This window comes from Coffea arabica, chromosome 11c (assembly GCF_036785885.1).
Source record: "Coffea arabica cultivar ET-39 chromosome 11c, Coffea Arabica ET-39 HiFi, whole genome shotgun sequence".
NCBI lineage: Eukaryota > Viridiplantae > Streptophyta > Magnoliopsida > Gentianales > Rubiaceae > Coffea > Coffea arabica.
Window position 1 is genome coordinate 8,597,133 of NC_092330.1, and position 8,555 is coordinate 8,605,687.

At 32.2% G+C, this 8,555-nt stretch overlaps 1 long non-coding RNA gene across 2 annotated transcripts; it reads left to right on the forward strand.

Moving 5' to 3' along the window:
• Positions 1-817: 817 nt before the first annotated feature.
• On the forward strand, positions 818-7,411 carry LOC140016940 (uncharacterized). Of its 2 annotated transcripts, none has more exons than XR_011823228.1 (3): positions 818-1,308; positions 4,952-5,022; positions 7,114-7,411. It is a non-coding gene; the product is annotated as an uncharacterized lncRNA (long non-coding RNA). The 2 variants fall into 2 exon arrangements; XR_011823229.1 differs by having other exon boundaries at positions 4,955-5,022.
• Positions 7,412-8,555: the final 1,144 nt, after the last annotated feature.

An 8,555-nucleotide genomic window follows, 5' to 3' on the forward strand; every position in this document is an offset into this window, starting at 1 on the left:
CCTACAAACACTTCAACGGCACTTAAATTCAAAATCATGCCTATGGTAAAATTACACCGCTTTAATTAATTGTCGAACAAACTTTTCAATTCATAATCATAACCTATATCATCTTTCATTCTTACTTGGTTAAATATTTTTGAATACTTGCTTACATTTAGAGCATTAATATAGAAAACATGTTCTATAAGCTATGCAAAAATTGTGGACAACCATGTGAAGGTCATTTTGTAAAAACAATATGTATGCATTGTAATGACATGGTCGATGCTATTGTCAAGTAATTAATTTCACGTACCATTAATTTCAACATGTTTTTCTGTATTGTATATAATATTTTCTTCTTAAATAGGTAGTTTGTAGACAACAAAATTTTACCAAAAAACAAATTTACCATTTTATTTTTATTTTAGATATTTTTATATTATTTTACTTTATTTTCTTCATTTTTATTACTATTTAGTTGTTTTTGTTGTAAATCTTACTTTAGTTTATTTTGTTCATTTTCTTTACAAAATCATCTTTTTTCAATTCATTTTAGAAAAATTAAGCAGAAAGGAAAATTAGAAAAAACAAGAAAAGAAAAGAAATAAAAATTACAGATTTTTGTAAAAAAAAAAAAAAAAAAAAAAAATCCACGCACGCGCGCCAGTGGTTTCGTACCAGAAGCCATAGAGGATCAAGGACAAAATTGCAGAGGCCATTTTTGGCCTCCAAATCCACTCATTTTTGTTTTTTTCCTTTTCCGCAACCCTTTGCCACTCACCCCTTTTATCTCTGTCAAGATTTTTCTAGAAGAAATGCCATCAAATGGCTCAAAATTTTGGGAAAAAAACCAACCTCCATCCTCACCTTTGAGGTGAGGGTTTTGGGGTATTTGGTGCCTATAAAAAGGCCACAAAACGCAACAAGAGAGAGAATAAGAGAGAGGTGGCAGCTGAAGAAAGAAAAAACAGCAAAAAAGAGAGAAATCTGAGAGGAAAAGAAAGAAAAAGCGCAGAAAAAAACTTTCGTGAAAAATCTTGAGCCAGGGTTAAACATCTGGCTTCTTTCTAGAGCAAAATCCGACCTCAATCTCAGTGATATCTGCTTCTTATCTGAATCTGCACTATCTAAGTTTGTAGAAGTACAACTTTTGTTCACAAAACTTCAAGAAAAAATGTCTCCAGATGCGTGAAATTTGGGCTTGAATCTGCTTTTCATCAACCCTTGAAAAACCTGCAACTCGTCTCCCTCAAATTTTCGTGGATTTCAATCATCCTCTTGCGGATTCTTACTGAGGATTCGGTTCCAAAGGCAGCAAAAGAGGTAACCCTGAACCCTTCTCTTTTTCATTTCAACTCCTATATGAAATCAAATCTTCTAAACTGGAGCGTTGGGTTCTTGCTTATTTGCTGGGTTTAGTATCTAGGCTATGCAAGCTGCGTTTTTCCTAGGTTGATCAGGGCTGCGTTTAATAAGTTTAATCTTTGCTTTTTGTTCAAAAAAATGGGGCAATACATGTGAATGATTTGACTAGTGAGCAAGTTTACTGTTTTTCGTTTCCATCTCTTCATTTTTTCCTCTGGCTCTCGGAATCTGCTGAAGTTGGAACAACTTGTTAATGGTGATCTTGCTAAGAGCTTGGAAAAGATTTTGACTTGATTTGCTCAAGTCTTGACTATTTTCCTTTTATGATGCAACATTTGTGTCAATCTTTGCTATGTTTGATAAACCCAGAATGTTGCAGAAGATAGTTACGAAGATGAAGAAAGCTCTTCGAACCATTTGCATGGTTTTTTTCAACAATTGCATTTTGCCCCCTAAGTTTTAATTAATTTCACTATGGCCCAAAACTTGGAAAAATCTATCTTATTTCTCCCTTTTAAGTTTTAATCATCTTTATCATTTTTTTTAAGTGGTCTTTTGGATAGATTAATTCTGGATTTTAGAATATAATTAGGGTTAAATATTTTTGTTGATTTAATATTTTGGTTGGGTATTGTAAGAAAGTGAGTTTTTGGGTTTATGGTTATTTTGGTTGGGCCTGGCAAGTGGATTTGAATTTATTTTGATTGAATTTCTGTTTGGGCTTAGGAGGTTAAGATCCAACATTTTGGTTGAGTTTTTTCTGGGTCAAAAGGTAGGCTGGCCTGCCTTTTTCTTTCAGACTCTCGATTGGGCTTGAGAAGCCTTCGGGCCAAGAAAGTGAAAAATAGCCCATTGGCCTCTGGCCTATTAGAAACCAGAAAACGTAATTTCAGATTAGCCTCTGGATTTTTGTGTAAATATATTTTGGCCCTAAAACCTTTGATTCCTTTCAATTAGGTCACTAATTTAACTGCAAATAGGTCACTTAACTTTATTTTTATTTCATTTTGATGCTAAATTTTATAATAATTATAATTTGACCCCAAAAACTTTCTTAATTTTTTATAATTAGGTCCCTAGTAGTTTTGATTTCTTAAATACAAGTTACTTTTCTTCTTTAATTGTTAGTTATACTTCATTTAAGTGTTTTAATTGGTAGATTGCATGATTATTTCCATTTCTTTCCAATTAAATTGGTGTCTTGATTATTTTGTTGATTTTGAAGTATAAATAGGGCAAATTTCACCCCATTTAGTCACCACTTCAAGGGAAATATCTTCTTTTATTATTTTAAATTCTCTTATATGCTCCTATATACTTTTTATGTGTAATTGCATGTTTTGAGTGCCTTTTCTTTTAATTACTCATTTTATTCACTTTAAGTTTCATTTATTTAATTTTTAGTGATTATATGAGAGGCATTAAAATGTCGAATTGCAATAGATAGGTGCTCAAGACATGTATTTAGTTAGCCTATGTAATAGATAGGTTTTAATTTTTGTTAAAAATGTATTTAGTTAGATAAATGTAATAGTTAGGTTATTATTTTTAAAATTCTCTCATTAGATTGTAGTTAGGGTCCCAAATGTAATAGTTAGGCTTTTATTTGCATTTATTTGCTTATGTGCTTACATGTTTATTCGCTTTCACTAGGCCTTTGCATCTAGAAATTATACATATGTGTTATGTGTTCTATATGCATTATGTGTTTACTTGTTTTAATTATGCTTTATATGATTTATTTAGTTATATTAAATGCATGACGTCACCACACTAGTTCAACGTTAGTTGTGACCTTTCTTCTCGATTTCTCACTAGTCCAATGCTAGTGGAGACTTGTAGAAATCGGCTAGTCCAACGCTAGACCTTTTAAGCCGTTTTCTCGTTAAATTCATATTTGTTACATGACATTCATTGCATTTCATACATGCTTTTCATTTTTAGGATATTTTCACATCTTCCACAATATTTCCTCTATATATTATCCCCCTTACCCCTATGTGTGCAAAACATGATATTTAGACTTGCATTCCATTTAGAGAATTAGACATAGTTTAGTTCATTTGCTTGACTAGGATATGGGAGTCATCCTTCAAATATGGAAATGAACGAGTATGGCTTCTTAGCTTTAGCATGCTCGTATCTCCTCTATAAAAAGGAAAATTAAAGTCACAAATTTTAGTCCCCCATACCCGTTCTGATTGCATTCCTCTTTTTAGGTTACGTATATTTATATATTATAATTCTTCTTTTCTTTGAGTTTCATTTTTCCATATTCGTGACCTCTTCTAAGAATCATTTTTGGACATCGCAATTAATGTGATTTGTACCAATTAAACTTTGAAGAGATATTCGACCCTCTTAATATTCATTAGGTCTAGATTTGCATCCATATAGTAACATCCAAATGTGATAAGTTTTATAGGTTAAATTAAGAAAATTTTCGACTAAATCATGCAACTAGCCTTGGTTAGCTTGAAAAGGTGCCTTAGATCAAATCTTTGTCTTCTCTTTCTTCAACCGTGACTCCTGAAATTTTTTTCTCTTATTTTCAAAGACCTGGAATCATTTAAAAAGGGTTTTACCTATTTTTTATAAAAAAAATACATTTTTGGATGACTTGGTACACTTTAACTCAATACCAAGTGGCGACTCCTATTTTTTCTTAAAAATCCTTTTTAAACTATTATGTTGGGACAAAATCGTCGCACTTTTTAGTCCCATTTTAGGCCCTTTTTCTTTTTTATTCTCAAAAAATCAAAAACTCATTTTCACTCAAAATTAATCAAAAATTCATTTTATAACACGTAATTTTATTTTTCGAAAAATGGGGCGCTACATAGTACAATGTTTTTATACAAATCGGAGATTCCAGTGGTAACTTGCATCTTAATTTACAAGGCAAACATGTACGATTCGTATTTCATTGTGATACTTCTTATCTTAGAGAATTACAAAGGAAGGTAGAATTTCTTGATCCATTTTTATTTTTTATAATACTATTTCTAAACTATGTAAAAAATACATTAATTTCGAATTCTATGTGCTCTTCATTCTTAGGAAAGTGTAGGTAGACCAAAGATCATGCCTTCTCATTTATAGTATGAACTCCACAAAATTCAATAGAGTTAATTAAACCACCAACATTGGCTTCTATACTAAAGGTTGATTGGTGTGCAGAATGTTCGCACCTTCATACAAAATTATCAAATCGAATGTATAATGATTGTAAGTATTTCATTTTGAAATCAAATAAACCATGTGATTACATTCATTTCTATTTATATATCATTCATTTTCTAATATAAATTTCTATTATTATTTCAGGATCCATCTTCCAAAAAATGGCAATTTTTAAATAATGTACAGATTTTATCATACTTCAAACTATTGCTAGACAAATATTATATTTTTATTATGTTGGTCTGATTTTTAAATTTTTTAAATGAGCCCCTCTTTTAATTTCTTTTAATAATGTCAGTACCGTGCATAGCACGGGTATTCACACTAGTTCCCTATTTATGACTTTACCAATTTTATTTTTTTCTTCTTCTTCCTCCAAGTCTTCCTCACTCTCTTCTTATCTATTCTTACAACAAAGAAGGATTCAAGGAGAATCAAAGCTATGTGAAGGGTGTGGAGCTTGGGAACTCTTCTTTGTCTATTATCAAGGTGAGGTTTAGTTCTTGGCCATAGTTATTGGCTAATTGGTTTGGAAGAGTAGATTCATGACTCAAGATTGGAAGAAGTAAGATTGTATGTATCTTGTGATTTCAGAGTGGTAACTAGTTCTTGATTTAGTTAGATAATGTATTTTTCATGGTCAAATATTGAGTTTAAGTTGTGGATTGTGTGGTTATAAAGTTGATGATGATTAGATCATGGGTTGATTGTTTGTGTGTGGATGTGATCATGAGTAGTTCTAAAACTTGAATCTATTTATGAAACTCATGTGGTTTAGTTTGATTTTGGTTAAGCTTTGCACTTGGAATTTGGTTGGGAAATGGAAATTAAGGTTGGATGGTTTTGGATTAGAATAATCTCTTGTATATCTTCGTATTGAACTTATAATTAATGATTAGATATAACAAATGGAGTGGAAACTAGGTAATACATAGTTAAGAAATGAATTTCATTATTTCTGTGATAACAGTCAGCCCTGCATGACTTTGGAAAATTGGTCAAAACTTGGTGTAGAAATTTTGGAATTGAGTGATTTTGGTTGCATTTGAAAACAGATTTACAGACCTTTTCAACAGCATGAAATTCAGATTCTGATTCTTTCACTATTGATACCAGAAAATTTGGGAAGTTGACTAAAATTCTTGTTCTGCACTGTATAGTAGTACTAGAAATGTCGTGACCTTTGAATGATGATAGGCTAGTTTGTGTTTTAAATCACAGAACAGTGACTTGTAGGCATTAGTAATATTAGGAGTCTAGTTTCCAATGGTACTAATTTTGTAGCTTTTCGATGTGTATAGTTTAAGTTATGTTTGTTTAACTAAGCACTGCCAAAACTAGAATATCATATGTCATAATGCTGCTTTGAACTAGGTTCTCATCTTAGAGGAGTGGGATGCATGTTTTCTATATTTCTCATTTCATGGGTCTCAAATTAAGTAATTTGGAATTGTTAATAGGTGAGAAGGACATGTACTATGAGGATTACTTGAGTTAAATTGGGTATTGGTTTGTTGGGTTAAGGTAAGTGATGCATGTGTCCTTTATCTTTTGAAAGATGATTTTTAAAAGGTACTTGTTTAATTGCTAAAGTGGCATGAGCATGTATAATTTGTGATAGTTGTTATTACTTTTACCATGGCCATTAGAGAGATGAAATGCTATGTTTGTTGAACTCATGTATAAGAGACATTTGACAAAACTATTTCCTCACATGTAGTTGGTTTATGAAATAGGTTAACCGTATTGTAATTAGCTATATGAAATGGGCTAACTGTGTAGTAGTTAGCACTTTGAACCATGTTAACTGGTTAAGATAACAACTGGATATATGTGATCAATTGTTGTCTTATGGTTTGAGCTCCTTTATATTTGTGATGTATGATGTGCCATTAAAATGTTTATAATGACCATGTTCTTATAAAGTTACATGTATAGGTTAATGATATTTGGAATGTACTATGTATGTAACATGTTCAAGCCAATAATGAGATACATGCACTACTTATTGAGTGAGATTTCGTTCACCCTTTGTTATTATTATGCAATTAATAATGAATTCATTGAGGTGGACCTTGATAGCTTGTGGGGGTGGTAATGAAAATAGAGGTGGGTTTAGGCTAGAGAATGACTTTTGTACTTCTATATAAGATATTTTATCATAAATTTTGAATATTGTATATATGGTAGAAGGTTTGATCTTGCTTTTATTTTGGAAAATGCAGAATTGCTATTATGAATAATCTTGTATTTGCGGATTTGGAAAACTTATATACAGTAAATGTTGTTTCTTTCGAAATTTGTTGCCTTGTTACTTTAGCTTTGTCTAGGGCATGGTAGTGTTACGTTTCGAGTATGGGGTGTGACAAATTGAGTTAAAAAATTCTTCGATTGACAATTCAAGTGATTTATAAGAAGAAGAAGTCACCATGGCCAATAATCGGACACTGAAGTAGTTGGTTGCTCCTGACTTAAGTCAACATACATTATGCATCACTTTTCCAAATTTAGATGAAAATACTTCTACTGAGTTAAAATCTAGTTTAATGCACCTCTTACCTTCTTTTCATGGTCTTTTAGGTGAGGAGCCCCAAAAGCACTTGCAAGAGTTCGATGTAGTATGTTCAAGTATGAAGTCCCTTGGAGTTATCAAAGAACAAATAAAGATGAGGGCGTTTCTCTTTTCCCTCAAGGATTCGACAAAAGACTAGTTGTACTATTTGGCCACAGGGAATATTACAACTTGGACAGAGTTGAAGAAGAAATGTTTAGAAAAGTATTTCCTTACCTCTCGTGCCATAATTTTGAGAAAAGAGATATGTGATATCGAACAGCAACATGGGGAATCTTCAATAAATTGTGTACCAGATGTCCACAACATCAGATGAGCGATCGATTATTGATCTAGTATTTTTATGAAGGGCTACATCTATCTAACTAGAACATCATTGACACTACGAGTGGAGGAACATTAGTGAACAAGACCCCCAGAGAGGTGTGGGAGTTTATTGAAAGAATGGCAGAAAATTCACAAAAATTTGGCTTTCACGATAATATTCCTATTCGTAGAGTGAATGAAGTAGATATTTCATCTATTCAACAACAATTATTTGAACTCACATCTTTTGTGAGACAACTAACTATAGGGAATTCGCAACAAGTCAAGGTGTGTGGGATTTGCACGAATATAGGTCACTCCACAGATATGTGTCCAATGTTTCAAGAGGGGAGTACTGAACGAGTGAATATGGTTGACAACGTGCCCATACCACGTAGGCAATATGACCCCTACTCCAACACGTATAATTCGGGTTAGAGGGATTATCCAAACCTCAATTATAGAGGGAATAGCCAACAGAATTTCTTCCTCAATAGCCAATAAGAATTCTACCCACAATACCCACCGAGGCCCCAATTTTCCTCTTCTAAATCAGGTACATCTTTGGAAAATATAGTCAAAATGTTGGTTTCTCACACCTTACAATCTCAGCAAAAGATAGAGTCTAGCATATACAATTTGGAAAATCAAATAAGTCAATTGGCAACTAAAGTTAATAGCCTAGAAGTTAAGAGGGATGGAAGATTACCCTTGCAACTTGAGATAAATCCCAAGAATGTTTGTGCAATGACCCTCTTGGGTTATGATTCAATTAGCTAATCATACATTTGCTTATCTGGATGGAGTAATTGAGAATGTTTGATTTCAGGTAGATGGATTACTTTTTCCTGTTGATTTGTACGTGTTTTATATGAATGATAAAAACTCTCCAAATCCATCACCTATTATATTAGGAGGACCATTCTTGAGTATTGTCTAAACTAAGATTGATGTTAGTAAGGGTACACTTACGATGAAATTTGATGAAGAAATAGTTCATTTTAATATTTTTGATAAAATGAAACATTCTATTCACTCTCATTCTGTATTTGTTATTCATGCTATTAATCCCACTATATGAGAATTTCTTGAGTTTAATTGCAAGGGTAAGCTAAAAGTTGTTGTAAACAAACATCATGGATTG